Source organism: Sus scrofa, chromosome 13 (assembly GCF_054392235.1).
Source record: "Sus scrofa isolate SSC_HxYL_T2T_F1_AM1 chromosome 13, Sscrofa_HxYL_maternal_Yorkshire_Landrace_v2.0, whole genome shotgun sequence".
NCBI classification, from domain to species: domain Eukaryota; kingdom Metazoa; phylum Chordata; class Mammalia; order Artiodactyla; family Suidae; genus Sus; species Sus scrofa.
The window spans coordinates 32,336,462-32,352,040 of NC_139395.1; the positions used below are offsets into that span (position 1 = coordinate 32,336,462).

At 36.7% G+C, this 15,579-nt stretch overlaps 1 protein-coding gene and 1 long non-coding RNA gene across 2 annotated transcripts in view; one reads left to right on the plus strand and one right to left on the minus strand.

Moving 5' to 3' along the window:
* The window catches only part of STT3B (STT3 oligosaccharyltransferase complex catalytic subunit B), a 101,804-nt gene that overhangs the window by 22,806 nt on the left and 63,419 nt on the right, over nucleotides 1-15,579 (plus strand). The window lies entirely within an intron of this gene.
* On the minus strand, nucleotides 216-6,859 carry LOC146397243 (uncharacterized). The gene is made up of 2 exons (XR_014822698.1): nucleotides 4,430-6,859; nucleotides 216-3,954 (listed from the first exon to the last, which is right to left on the minus strand). It is a non-coding gene; the product is annotated as an uncharacterized LOC146397243 (long non-coding RNA).

The following is a 15,579-nucleotide window of genomic DNA, read 5'->3' on the forward strand; positions in this document are numbered from 1 at the left end:
TCTTTTCTCTGATTGTATTTGCTGATTGACTATCCCTCCTGCAAGTTTGCCTCTGGTTCTTAGTTAGAATTGTGTACTTGTGGAGTTCCCATCGTGGCTCAGTGGTTAACGAATCCGACTAGGAACCATGAGGTTTCAGGTTCGATCCCTGGCCTTGTTCAGTGGGTCAAAGGATCCGGCGTTGCCATGAGCTGTGGTGTAGGTTGCAGACGTGGCTCGGATCCTGCGTTGCTGTGGCTTTGGCGTAGGCCGATGGCTACAGCTCTCTTTGGACCCCTAGCCTGAGAACCTCCATATGCTGCTGAAGCGGCCCTAGAAAAGGCAAAAAGACAAAACAAAAAACAAAAAAAAAGAAAAAGGATCGTGTACTTGTATGTGTAACGCCCAGACCCATTGGCTTTGAGTGAAAAGTTCTTTGTGAATTTTAATTTATTCATAAGTTGGTATCTGTATTTCCTGGTTGCATTTTTAAGAAAAATATTTGCATTGTTACAGAATCTTGTATTCAGTGTTTTGTATGTAGCTTGTAGGTTTTTTCCCTAAAATGCACAAAAAACATCTGTTTAAGTGTTGGTAGAGTAATCTCGCTCCAGCTACAGCTTTGCCAGCCACAGTTTGAGATGGCACCTTGCTGTATTTATATACACCAAAATTTAAAAATTAGCTCTTTCTTTTAAATGTAGAGTTTATTTTAATCCTCTTAAAGAAATGAAAACTAAATACTTATTCTCTTTTCTCCTTAATCTCTTTCTGCCATCTCTCCTTAATTTTTTGAGTTCAGGCAAAGAAAGGAGACAGTATTGTTTTACTTTTTTGATTAAAAAAAGAAAAAACTCTTAAGTACCACCACAGTTTGAAAAAGAACCAGGTGGTTACTTTACCTAACTGGTGCTATCCCTTGTTCTGGTTTTGACTTTTTTCCCTGATGAAAATAACAGTAAGTTTTAAATGATTTAATGGCTGGGACAGAAACTTGAAAAATAAATATATTCTGCTTTCCAAAACTGGTAGATCATGGGTGTAGTTCTTTGAACTATTGAAGAAGATAACTCAGAGTAGGTTTTTCCATGCTGGAAAGAAATGTCTTTCTCTTGTGACTTAAATGTCAGGAGTTTTCTAAAAATTCAGAACTCTGTAACATTTTTATACACATTCTTCTAGTGAGAGAAGCTATATTTTCATCACATTCTCAGAGACCCTCACCCAGAAAGATTAAAAACCTGCCTCCCCATCCATTTCCTAGATTTTTTTTCACTACCAGCTGATGGTTTTGCCAAATTTTCAGAAACATAACCAGCTCTTAAGTTGACAAGAAATTACTCCATGTTGAGTGTTCACCTGTACTGAACACTATGAAAGGTGTTGTATTTGGTTTGTCTGTTGGTTCCCTTCATTTCTTCATTGTTGGTTTTACTGTTTTTCTGACCTTTTTGGTCACAAAACTAAATCCTAATTACTAGGTTCCACAGACTGTCCTTTTTGCTTCTGTATTCCAAACCATCTTAGGTGTAGGTGAAAAAATGAAGAAGAAGAAATACTTCATTAGTAAGCCTGAGTTTCTGGTCAGAAATTCTTCCCAATTATAATACAAGTTTTGCAGGGGGAAATACATACTTCCTGGCAAGGTGTTTAGGAATGTCAAAATCAGTAAGTGGTGGATGGGTGCATATTCTGTCACTTGTTAGTTTCTCTGTCCTGACTCTCCTGTTTCTAGTCTTGTTGCTCTTATCCTTGAGGTGGTACCTAGCTATAATCTATAAAAAGATAAAATAGCATGATTCTTGGAAAGTTAATTAGGATAAGCTCCACATTTTAAGAAAATTATGTTAGAGTCACTGCATTTTGACATCTGTATTCTGTTTTAGTTTAAAAACATTGTCATAGTGATATACATGCAATCAGAGTTTAATTTGAGGAAATGACATTCGTTGTCCTTTCTGTTGAGAGTTATGTTGCTCATGCTTTTTTGGCTTTGATTGCTGGGAAATTAAGTCAGATTTAAACTCATAGGCCCTTAGGACCCACATTTAAGTGTGTTTTTAGCATTGAATTTTTGTATCTATGCTTCTCTTGTCTTTTATCTTTCTCTTTTACCTTTTTCACGTATTTTTGTGGAACAAGAAGGTGATAAATTAAGACATATAATAGATCTTAGAACTTAGAAAACACTGATTTCTCCTCTACCCCAATAGGCTTTGATTGCATAACTGAGCTATTGAAGAACAATTGCTTTTAGTTGTACCTTCAACATTCCAGTCACTTTAAAAATATTTACTGTGTGATAACTATGTGCCAGGCACTGTACCAAGTGTTTGGAATATGTACGAAATCTCTGTTGTAATGGAGCTTATTTTCTGGCAGACAAAATGTAAACAGATAAAAAGATCTAGATGATTTTAGTTAATGATGAAATCAGTGAAAAAATAAAGTAATATGCTAGTGTCTGGAATGTTGCCATGGGGAAGTGAGTGAGGCCCTTTTGAGGTGAATTTAAGCTAAGACTAGAATGACAAGGAGTTAGCTAGCCCTGTGAAGATCTGAATTAAGATCATTCCTTCAAAGAGAAAGAAATTTGACATGTTGAAGGAAAATAAGGCCCCTATGGCCAGAATATAGTGAGGAAGGTAGTATGGACAGGGCTAGGATAGAGCCAGATCAAGTGCTGATACTGGTAATTGTGGGAGTTAAACCCTTATTCAAACTAATTAAAAAAAAAAATAAGTGGAAGAGAAATTAATTTGGCTGTAGCAGATGTTTTTTCTTTCTGTATACAATATTGAATGGTTTTGTGAATGAAGCAAAGGATCGATCAAAGGTTTTAGAGGCCAGAACATAAAGAGGGACCCAAATAGCATTGCCTAAATTGAGTGTTCACACAATGAAAATTTAATTAAAGCAATTACACTGTTTTTATCGCCTTGTACCTGAATAGTATATTTCTATAGAAAGAGTAGTTTACCTTAGAGTGGGAGTTAAAAACATTTTACACAACTCATAACTTCACAACTAGCATTAAATCACCTTATTCGGGACAAGCATGGAAAAATTGGATAATGATGTATAAAATACTGAGGCACTTTAATATTTATTGAACTTATTATATCCCAGGCACTGTGCTTGGTCGTAGTGGTAGGAAGATTGATTCATTCATCTTTACTTAGAGACCAAACTGGGTGTGACTCCTGGCTTTGCTACTCATTTCTTGAGTGACCTTGAGCCAAGTTAACCTCTTTGCATTTGATTTCTCATCTATAAATTGGGGGTGACCATAGTACCCATCTCAGTAAGTTATCATGAAGATTAAATGAACTAATACAAATAAAAGTACTTAGAACAATATTTAATTCACAATAAGCACTCATTAAATGTTCATTCTTTCTTATTTTTGTTACTGTTAACTTAAATGGAGCCTAATAGGTAAATTAGTGCTCTTTAGAATTTTGGTTTGAAAGAGGTAAAATGTAAAGTGCAAGATCCAGTAGAGGTGTAAAGAAGGTTGTCCACTCTCTTAGCTGAAAAGCATAGTTAAGGCTTAGGAGGAGGTGTCTTTTGAGTTAGGTCCTGAAAGGTGAGTGTGGGAGGATGTGGAGGAGGATTTGCTCTTCAGGAAACAACAGCTTGAGCAAGGTAAGAAAGTATGAAAAAGCATGAACAGTGTATACTTAAGAGAAAACAGGTTTAGTATATGAAGTGAGAAAGAAGTAGGAAGGAGCCATTTAGATTTGGGGAAACAATGAAGCATTAGTATAGTTTACAACTCGTTTTAGAGAGAGAATTGTGTGGAAGATGGATTGGGAGGCAGGAAATCAGTAAAAAGACAAGTGAACTGGGGTAAATAGAGTAGGAAGAGGACTTTTATCAGGGGCATTTAAGAGCTGGGTTTAGGGAGGGGCGTCTAAGGTGATTCCCACATACCTCTGTGATAACCGGTAACATTATTAACTAAGAGATCAACTTTAGTAGTGGAGAGCAGAGTAACTAATGAGCTTAGTATTCTGTTTTTTTGGCCGCACCTGCAGCATGTGGAAGTTCCTGGGCCAGGGATTGAACTTATGCCATTGGAACACACACCAGTGACAGTACCAGATCCTTAACCCAATGCACCACAAGGAAACTCCTAAATTCGTTTTAGGTATGTTGAATATGACGTGCCTGTGGAGACATCTCAGTTGCTATTCCAGTAGGCTGTTCAGTATGAGGGTTTAGAATTTCAAAAAAGGAATTGCGGGGAGTTCCCGTCGTGGCTCAGTGGTTAACAAACCTAACTAGTATCCATGAGGACTTGGGTTCGATCTCTGGCCTTGCTCAGTGGGTTAAGGATCCAGCGGTGCCATGAGCTGTGGTGTAGGTTGCAGATGCAGCTCGGATCTGGTGTGGCTGTGGCGTAGGCTGGCAGCTACAGCTCTGATTTGACCCCTAACCTGGGAACTTCCACATGCCTCAGGTGTGGCCCTAAAAAAAAAGAAAAAGAAAAAAAACAAAAACAAAGAAATTGCGTACTTAGGAATCATACATGATAGTCAAAGTTTAGGGAATGGACGTGGAAAAAGAAGAGGTAGCAGTAAGAAGAGAAATTGAAGACTATCTTGACATCAGTAGTGACTGAGAAAATCTATGTATGTAGTATTGAAGATTTTTTTCATCCAAGGGATTTGGGGGAGTGGACACTAGAAAGAATCAATTTTTTATATTCTTAGTTCCTTTACATATGTATTTGTTCTTAAAACTGAGGTCCAGTCATCATACTGATTGGCTTTCCCCATCTGTCATTATGCAATCATCTATCTCCCATAATACAAAATGAGAGCATACCACTCACCTGTCCTTATATGTTGTCCTGAGCTATTAAAAACCTCTTGGGCTCCAGATGAAAGCACAGTTCACAGTGTTGGTGTGGAGATACTGTCCTGTCAAAGAGAGCAAGTGAGATATCTGTAATTGAGAGAACTCTATGATTCTTTCTGAGAATTTGAGTTTTTAGAAATTTATTTGCTAGATCATAATCTAAGGAGATCAAATATGTGGCAGATTTTCTTGAAAGTACTAACTAATACTTTTCCTGAGATATTTGTGTGGGTAAATCTAAAAATATATATTGAGACCATCCTAATTCTAAAGTATGAAATAGAGCAGAAAAGTAAATTTTAAATGAGAAGAGGAAAAAAAAAATAGACAAAGGTCAGTTTCAGGGATAGAGAATACCATGCAAATCTTGATGCTTGCCTTTGGTGAGGGGTGTGTCTCATTTGGAATTTTGGTGTTCAGATGGTGTCCTTTCAAGCTTCTATATAGCTTACCATAAATTTTTTTACTCAAATCAAGCTGATCATGGTTAAACAGAGTTCTTTAGGAAGCAATATAGAACTCTGAAATTAGAAAAAATAGCTCTTTTCCATAAAGTCAGTATCTTTTTTTCAGAAGACAGTGCTTTTTTCCTCTTGTGTTTTCATAGTACAGTTTTTGCTACTGTGTTTGAAGAAACAGGAAACATCTTTTTTCTCTGTGGAAGACCTAGACTAATGCTAGAGAGACAAGAGACTAATTGAAATAGTTAAAGTATTAGAAGTATCTAATGGAGGGAGTTCCCATCGTGGCGCAGTGGTTGACGAATCCGACTAGGAACCATGAGGTTGCGGGTTCGGTCCCTGCCCTTGCTCAGTGGGTTAACGATTCGGCGTTGCCGTGAGCTGTGGTGTAGGTTGCAGACGCAGCTCGGATCCCGAGTTGCTGTGGCTCCCGCGTTGCTGTGGCTCTGGCGTAGGCCGGTGGCTACAGCTCCGATTCAACCCCTAGCCTGGGAACCTCCATATGACGCGGGAGCGGCCCAAGAAATAGCAACAACAACAAAAAGACAAAAGACACACACAAAAAAAAAAAAAGTATCTAATGGAGAGGTGAGCTTCCCTTGTTTCACTTTTAGAGACTCTACTTTTCCATAGTGTAATATATTACTTAAATAATCTAAGACCGAAAGTCAAAAGGAGCTAAAATTACCCACCCCCACACATTTTTGCCTTTTTTTTCCTCAGAAAGAGGGAGAATGACTTCTTAAATAAATATCACATAGACTTCTTTTCATTTCTGAAATGAGTATATGAATAATTTTCTCATTTGTCAATAGCAAGACTTTTTAAAGGTTTAAGGAAAAGTGGAAGAGTAAAATGTGATTTTTAAATGATTAAAGAAAGAGAAAAAATCATACTTGAAATTTCAGTGGAATTAGAAAATAGTTGGTAACAGAAGAAAGAGGAGGGGATTCAGAATGAATTGTTAAACTTTTGCTTATGTTGTGGCTGTAGCATATGGAAGTTTCTAGGCCAGGGATAGAATCTGAGCCACAGCTGCAACCTATGATACAGCTGTGGCAACACTGGATCTTAATCCACTGCCCAGGGCCGGGGATTGAACCTGTGCCTCAGTTGCTACCTGGCTGACACAGAGACAGCTCTGGATCCTTAATCCCATTGTTGTCACAGCAGGAACTCCTGAATTATTCAACTTTAAGTGTCATAAGTAATTTGTTCAGATAAAAATGCTGATAGATAATTATGGTGATAATTAATAATGAAAGTTGTAGGGAGTTCCTGTCGTGGCTCAGCAGAAATGAATCTGACTAGTAACCATGAGGATGCAGGTTAGTCGATCCCTGGCCTTGCTCAGTGGGTTAAGGATCTGGTGTTGCCGTGAGCTATGGTCACAGAGGCAGCTCGGATCCGACATTGCTGTGGCTGTGGCGTAGGCCTGGGGCTACAGCTCTGATTAGACCCCTAGCCTGGGAACCTCCATATACCGCAGGAGCGGCCCTAGAAAAGGCAAAAAGACAAAAAAAAAAAAAAATGAAGGAAAAATTCTGTGTAAGAAAAAATATTTTCCCATCCTTTCTCCTTTCTTTTTGGTACATTGAATATGCAAATTATAGCAGATATTGTTATCATGAGACATTTTCCCGAGTAGTTATTTAATGTTTATGTGGCAAGCTTGTCTATGATGGGAGTATGGGTTGGGCTAAAACAAACCATTATTGGGTAGAAGTGGAAGGAGGGGTTGCGAGTCTTTTTTGAAAACAAAATTTACCCAGGTTTACAATACCTTTATAAGATAGAAATAAACTTTGAGTAAATACTAGAAATTAGAGGAGTTCCCGTCGTGGCTCAGTGGTTAACGAATCTGATTAGGAACCATGAGGTTGCAGGTTTGATCCCTGGCCTTGCTCAGTGGGTTAAGGATCCTGCGTTGCTGTGAGCTGTGGTGTAGGTTGCAGATGCGGGCTCGGATCCTGCGTTGCTGTGGCTCTGGCGTAGGCTGGTGGCTACAGGTCTAATTGGACCCCTAGCCTGAGAACCTCCATATGCATGCGACCCTAGAAAAATGCAAAAAGACCAAAAAAAAAAAAAAAAAGAAAGAAAGAAAGAAAGAAATTAGAGCTTACTGAGTTTGATTATCTAGAGAGTGGCAATGGGTTGGTTAATATATGAAGTATAAAAAGAGTGCCAAGAAGAGAAATTTGAGGCAGAGATGGAGGCCTCTTGGTTTGTATCTCTTTTGTGAGAGTCATACTTGTTGAAGTATTTGGTTAAAAAGGGGGAGGGCATTATATAGATTATGTATGATGCTTGCAGATGATTGTCGTTTAGTAATACAGTACTTAATGAGGTTTTCTGGCTATGATTTTTCTTTGCCTAGCCTTTCTGGTTTTTTTGTTTTTTTCACCACACCTGCAGCATGTTTCCAGGCCAGGAATAGAACCGTGCCATAGCAGCAACCTGAGCTGCTGCAAAGACAATGCTCAATCCTTAATCTGCTGCTGTACTGTGTACCACCAGGGAACTCTTTGTTTTGCTTTGCTTTTTTCTGTATTGAAAATTGCTCATTGTTTTTTAAAAAAAATCAAAAGTGAGGCATAATCTATTAACTTGTTATGTATTTAGGGTTTCTTCAAAGGATACACAATCTTTGAAATTTTTATATAAATAAACATGCACACATAACGTCTAAGTTTTAAGCATAGAAACCTTGCAGCATTCAAGGTAGTGGCTTTTCTGGCTATGATTGCTTACAACTTAATATCTCTATCAGAGAGTTGAAATCTGAAATGATATAATCAAAGATATATTGGATTTCTCTGTCCTTTTGTTTCCAAAGTAACTTAAGAAAGGGTGAAGGCTTCAGAGTTCAAAGTTGTATCTTATCGCATCTTAAGAGAACAATACTAATGGTTTTGTTTATATAATTCTAAACACATGCCAGTGCTTTTCAAACACTTGTTTTAGCTCTTAAACTCTTTCTTCAAATAAATTTACATAAGAGGTGAATATATAAATTGATAAGTGTGGATTAAATGGAATGGTACCCTCTTCCCTTCAGAAGTGTGTTTCGGGCTTCTGTCAGAAAGGGGGGTTCTTTGAGATATGAAGTACAGTTTGAAATCCACTTTTAAGGTTGACAGTGCCCAGAAGATGAAGCAAATTATTACTGGCATTTATTACTTTCTTGCTATTTGGAATCACCTTGTCACGATGCTCACAAAATGTGGGCACTGGAGTCAAAGCTACTTAGTTCAAAGCCTATCTCGAAAAGTTAATGACTGGATGCCTTTGGATAAGTTACATAACATCTTTGTGCATAGTATCCGACCTCAAAGGATAATAGCCTATCCTTCCTATGTGATGATTAAATGAAAACTATAATCACAGTAACTGACAATTTTAACAGCTTTTAAAAAGAATAACTGTAAATAAATAGTGTTGAAATTGCATCTCTTTATCACTGCTTCTGGTGGCACCTTTAACTTCTTAAACACACCAAACTCTCCTTTCTCAGGCTCTTTGCACTTGCTGGACTCTTTATTTAAGGACAGCTCTTCTTCCTTTGAATGGCTGGCTTTTCCCATTCGTGAAGTTCTGTTAGAAGACTTCATTTGCACCTTGCTTATAGCAATCTACCTTTTTCTCTTTACTTCTTTTCTTCCATTTCACTTTTATTTCATCCCTATAATGTCTTCCAAAGGTCTTGTTTCAACCTCTAATTATCTGGTTTTTGTTTATTGTCCTTGAGCTCCAGGAGAGCAGAGACTTTGCCTTTCATTCATATCACTGGTCTGTTCCTAGTGCTGAACAGAAACCTGGTACACATTGGTTGCCTAGCATTAATAATAACAAATAGTTACCTTCTAAAAATGAAAACCATACTAATGTTCAGTATAGAAAAGGACATAACATAGAGTCACATTATTATAGTGCCTTGACAAAGAAGTGTTTTGGGAGGCTTTGAGAGATGTGGTGTCAAGTTAATGTATATTCTCTATCCATAGGAGACAACTCTGAACCCTCACTTGGAGTCCATGAATACTTAATTTTTATTTTTTATTGTAGTATAGTTGATTTACAATGTTATTTTAGTTTCACGTGTACAGCAAAGTGATTCAGTTATACATACATATAAATTAATTGTTTTTCACATTATTTCCCATAGAAGTTATTACAGAATTTTGAGCACATTTCCCTGTGCTATGCAATAGCTCCTTGTTGATTATCTGTTTTATATATATTAGTGTGTATATGTTAATCCCAAATTTCTAATTTATCCCTCTCCCCCACCTTGCCCCTTTGGTAACCTTAAGTTTGTTTTTGAAGTATGTGAGTCTTTTTTGTAGATAAGTTCTGTTTTGTAGATAAGTTGTTTTGTAGATAGTCTGTTTCGTAGATAAGTTCATTTGTGTCACATTTTAGATTCCATATAAAAGTGGTATCATATGGTATTTGTCTTTCTCTGTCTGACTTTACATCATCTATCCATGTTGCTACAAAATGGCATTATTTCATTTTCATTTTTGGCTGAGCATATATCCTTATCTTTGATAGAAACTTTAGATAATCAACAAGGAGCTATTGCATAGCACAGGGAAATGTGCTCTGGTATTTCAATGCAAAGCAAATTAAAATACTGGAATGATGTAAGGTTTTGGCTTTAAGGGACTGTGTTGAAATGTGGTAGTACTTGGCAAAGATCTCTACCACCTCCCTTCCCTTTTGCCCTACCTCTTTCCTCTCCTTCCCTTTCTCTGCTGCTTAGATTTGCTATTCTTTCTCATCCCTATGGAACAAAGCTGTTTGTGTCTCCTTTGTTGCCTCCTTTTTGTTTCTTATTGACTCTTCTATTTTTTTTGGATTTGCAAAGGCTATGCTAAACTACACTTGTGTTGTCTTGTGGATATCAGATTTTCCAACTGAATATTTGTGGGGGGTGGGACATATTTGTCTTCCATCCCCTCTGTTTATCTTGCTCTTTCATTGCCAAAAGCATCCTTTTTCTGTTGTTTCTTGGTTACTTTCTAATTTGAATCTATTTCTGTAAAGCCTGGTTTCTAAATTTCTGAAGTGTTTACTGTGTTCATCTGAAAGTATGTTAATCTTGGATCTATATAAAAATGTAATATCGTAGTGAAAAGGGTAGGGATTATTACAGCAGGCACTCACTTTGAGACAGTCATGTTAATGCCAGTGTTGCAAAAAAAGCAACATAGATCCTGGAAAATGTCAAGTAGCAAATTTTAGTCAAAGGTTTAATTATATTCATATGCATTTGGTGGATAGAGGACAGAGCTGGCCCTTGGAAAACTTGATTGTGTTTTACTTTTAGCACTGTCTTTAGCCTGTTTCTTTGGGCTAGATCTTTATCTGTCTTTTACTTCCTTAACTATAAAATTGAGATCTTTATTTCTCAGCTTTTCTAGCTCATATTGTACACATACCTTGAATTATGTTGCAAAAGCTAGTCACAGGTGTCTAAGGTGACTTGATGTTGGTCTCTTTTAAGGCTAAGAGTATACTGTTCTACTTAGTTTGTCCTTAGACGTTTTCTAATTATATTAATATTTTTTTCTGATACAGTGCCATATATTTATAGAGAACTGGAAATGTTAATTAAACATACAAAAACCCTCTCCCACCTCAAAAGCTTCCTCTTGAAGATGGAAAAGCCTTTGGCTAATTTTAGGGCTGAGGTACAAATTTATTTCAACCTTAACGATTAAGGGCATTTTGTAGTATTTTGCTTCACTATGCAATCATGAGCCTTCATTGTTATTTTGAGTGTTAGATGTTTCAATCAACAAGCCTAAAACCAAGAATTCCCACTGTGGCACAATGTGATCAGCTATATATCTGCAGCACCAGGAACAGATTCTATTCCTGGCCTGGCACAATGGGTTTAAGGATCTGGCATTGCTGCAACTGTGGTATAGGCTGCAGCTGCAGCTGGGATCTGATCCCTGGCCCTGGAACTCCATATTCCCTGGGGCAGCCAAAAAAACCAAAACAAAACCAAAAATACAAGCAAACAAAAAACCTAAAACCAAATGTATCAAGTAGTTAGGCCTCCAACAAGATACAGAGGCAGCTCTTTCCCTCCTTGTTCAGAAGGGCAGCCATAGTTTACAAATGGGTTGGTATTCAGTATTTGTTTTCCTATGGAAACAATACAGTGTATGTGGATAAGCCTTAAACCAGTTTGTAAAGTTCTATTTACGCTATAATGTTTTGAATACAAGTATTGTACTAGTATCTCTACTAGAACCCAAGAAGTATAACCATAAATGGGCTTCCATCATTTAGCCTCATCTTGCTACTTTAGGAGGTAGTTTCTTCTCCCTAAATCAAGCACATAAACTTTTCTTAGCTTTTGAAAGATTCCTTGGGATGAAGAAGAAATAAACTGGAATTTACAAGGATTAAAAAAAAAAGTATGGTTGCCAGAAGCAAGTTTTTTAATTTTTATCTTCTTAATTTTCATTAGTCTCCATTAGATACAGGAAAGGCCATTAAAATGCAGTGTCACCCAAAGGACATGCTAGGTTTTAGGAGTATACATTGCACAAGAAAACTAAATTTATATATCTCAGCTTCTTTGTATGGGTTTCTAAGACCTCTTCTAATTTGTAATATGGCTATTTCTCTTCCTTTATCAAATTTAAAACTCACATTTTACTTTACTTTCCAGTTTCTCCTTACATCCTGAAATAGTCTGCTTGTTAGTGGAAAAAGATGAAAAAGTTCATATGAGAGTTGTTTTATCTGTCTTAATAACTCATTCTCCCACACATTATTGGAATTTCAAGGTGGCTATAAAGATTTTATTGAGAGATTTTGATGGAAGGTATTTGTTTATTTTTTAAAAACACTTATGAAAATGTCAAATAAGGAGTTCCTGCTGTGGCACAACAGGATCCACAGCATCTCTGCAGTGCCAGGACTCATATTTGATCCCCAGCCAGGTACAGGTGGGTTAAAGGATCCAGCGTTGCAGCAACTGCAGTGTAGGTCGCAGCTGCTGCTCAGATCTGATTCCTGGCCAAGGAACAGCCAAAAGAGAAAAAACAGGGGAAGAAAGAAAGAAAATGTCAAAATAAACCAAGTAGAGAACACAATGAACCACATATCTCTACTATCTATAATTCAATGATTACAATCTTTTTGTCACACTTCTTTCAAAATATATTTTAAAATACTGAAAGTTGTTCTGACAGTATTAATAAAAGTTATAAAATCTGATAGTTTCCTATTTTAAGTTACATAATATTTTACCACTGTATTTCTCTTGTGTTTCAGTTTTACTTTGGTGACTCCTAACATTTAATACATCATTTCTCAATCAATTCACCTAGTTTTACTTAGGGAAAACTAAATTGCATGTGTGAGAGATTTTCCATAAGAAAGTTTACATGTAATTGACTTGAAACAAATAGACTGCTAGATATTTCTTCAGCAAAAATGGGTTTATTCAAAATCAGCAGAGAATTGTAATTTGAGCTCTGCAACCATAGCAGACCAGCCACCTTCAAGTCCCAGCATGCCATTTGGGGCCGGAGTATAGCGAACTCAGTTCTTGGCTTTTCATTGGCTGCTGAATCTTTGCCAGGAAAGAAGAGGAATCTTTCTTCCTATTGGACTCTGCTATCCTTGCAGGGCATGATAGCTCTTCTTTCCAGTGTCCTAACTCTATTTAATGAAAATTTATTAATTTTTAACTATATATATATATATAAAAATCATGTATATATTTATATAAATCATATATCTATACATCTATAAATTTATTACAGTTGTATATTACATAGGTTCGTATATATGTGAACTCTGTATACTCACAAACACACATACATATGCACATGTGCAGTATTACAGAAAATTTCAAACATTAAAGTAGAGCTAATACCGTATTGAACCTTCGTAGCATACATCACTCAGTTCAACAGTTTTAAATTTATGATCTATCTTGTTTCATCTGAAACTCCTTCCCCAGCTATTTAAAATTTTTTAATATGTAAATTGGACGTGCTAAAGTTGAAGACTGCTTCTCTGCACACAATTGCTTGCATTTAATGAACAAGGAAATAAAAACCAAAATTTAAGTCAGGGTCACTACTCATTACTAGTGTGCCAGAAAGGAGAGTAAAATATAAACATTAATTGAGCCTTATAAGTGAAGTGCCAGAAACTATACCTGAGAAAAAGTATTCCATTGAGAGGTGAACTAGAGTAGAGGTTCCAGTGTGATGTTTGGAAGGCTCAAATTAAAGTGGACTGGGAAAGGGAGGATGGAGTATTAGAGAAGGCTTTTTCAAGGATGAACTTCAGGTTTGAGGGGATTTCACGAGGAAGGAATAAAATGCATGGCGATGGTGGGTATCTCTGTAGCTGGAGCAAAGAGCTAAGAAAGACCATGCCAAGATTGCTGAATAAGAACGTAAAACAAAAGATTAGTGTTTTTTAATTATTTACTGTAATGGAAAAGAGTAGTTGTGTGGTCAGTACAAAAGCCTTTTATATTTGTTTTGGATTTCTCCCCACTAGTTACTAACTTTTTCCCTCCTGGGTTCTTTTGATTTATTTTTTCAATTGAGATGTTATTCTATATAACAATGTATTAGTTTTAGGTGTACAACGTAATGGTTTCATATATATGTGTATGTCTATACGTGTGTGTGTATGTATGTGTATGATTACCACAATAAGTTTGATTAACATTCATTATCACATCTAGTTAAAGATATTTTTCCTAGTGAGAGCTTTTAAAATGTAGCAACTTTCAAGTATTTAATAGAGTTTGTTGACTATAGTCACCTTGCTGCCTGACAACCAATTGTCTGTTCTTTGTATCTGAGTTGTTTGGGGCGGGGTTTGTTGGTTTTTTGGTTGTTTTTCTTTTTTATTTTTTTAGATTCCATATAAATGAGATCATACATTATTGTCTTTCTGTCTGATTTAGTTCACTTTCATAATGCCCTCAAGTTCCATCCTTGTTGTCACAAATAGCAGGATTCTTATATATATATATATTTTTTTTAATGGCTGAATAATATTCCTGAGAGAGGATGCGAGAAAGAGAAAAAATAGCACATTTTCAGAGTTCCGTCGTGGTGCAGTGGTTAACGAATCCAACTAGGAACCATAAGGTTACGGGTTCAGTCCCTGCTCTTGCTCAGTGGGTTAACGATCCTGTGTTGCCCTGAGCTGTTGTGTAGGTGCAGACGTGGCTCGGATCCCGCGTTGCTGTGGCTCTAGCGTAGGCCAGCAGCTACAGCTCCGATTGGACCCCTAGCCTGGGAACCTCCATATGCTGCAGAAGCGGCCCTAGAAAAGGCAAAAAGACAAAAACAAAAAAACCGCATTTTCTTTTATCTGTTCACTTAACCGTGAATACTTTGTTTCTGTGTCTTAGCTCTGCTGCAGTGAACATGGGAGTGCAGATAATTCTTTAGGATAGTGATTTCATTTCCTTTGTATTAATGCCCAGGGATGGGATTGCTGGATCATATAGCTGAACCATTCTTAATTTTTGAGGAACCTCCATACTGTTTTCCATAGTGGCTGCACCTACTTACATTACCAACAGTGTAGGAGGGTTGCCTTTTCTCTGCATCCTCCCCAGCAGTTTTTTCTTGTCTTTGATAATAGCCTTTCTGACAGCTTTGAGGTGATAGCTCACTGTGGTTTTGATCAACATTTCCCTGGTTTTTAGGATGTTGAACACCTTTTCATGTAACTGTTGCTATTTGTCTTCTTTGGGAAAATGTCTAATCATTGTGGATTGGGTTTTTACTACTCCAACTGAGGTTTCCTGGGAACCCCCATCAAAGAAAATAACCAGACTATACTTGTAGGTATACTTGTAGTTACAACTGAATCTGTAACAGTGTTATAAATTTAGATTTGGGTGCTTCTAGTTTAATTTTTATATATGCATATATAATATGATTTTTATAAGTGCATATATATACACACAATAAGAAATAAAAGCTTTATTACATACAGTTACTCAATATCGAATTAAATTTTTCTCTTAGGCTCCAAACCAACTTCCACATCACTTAATTGAACAATATCTTAAAAGCAAGGAAAACTTGAAAAAAGATTACTGTTTGACAGTTATGTCTGGGTCAAATTTTTTACAGTTTTGTAAACCAAAACAAAATATCTAAATAAATTAGATGACATGCCTAGTATCACTGCAACTATGGTATATAACCTCGAGGTTAAGATTCTGTATTTACTGAAAGAACCTAATTATTCTCTTGACTTA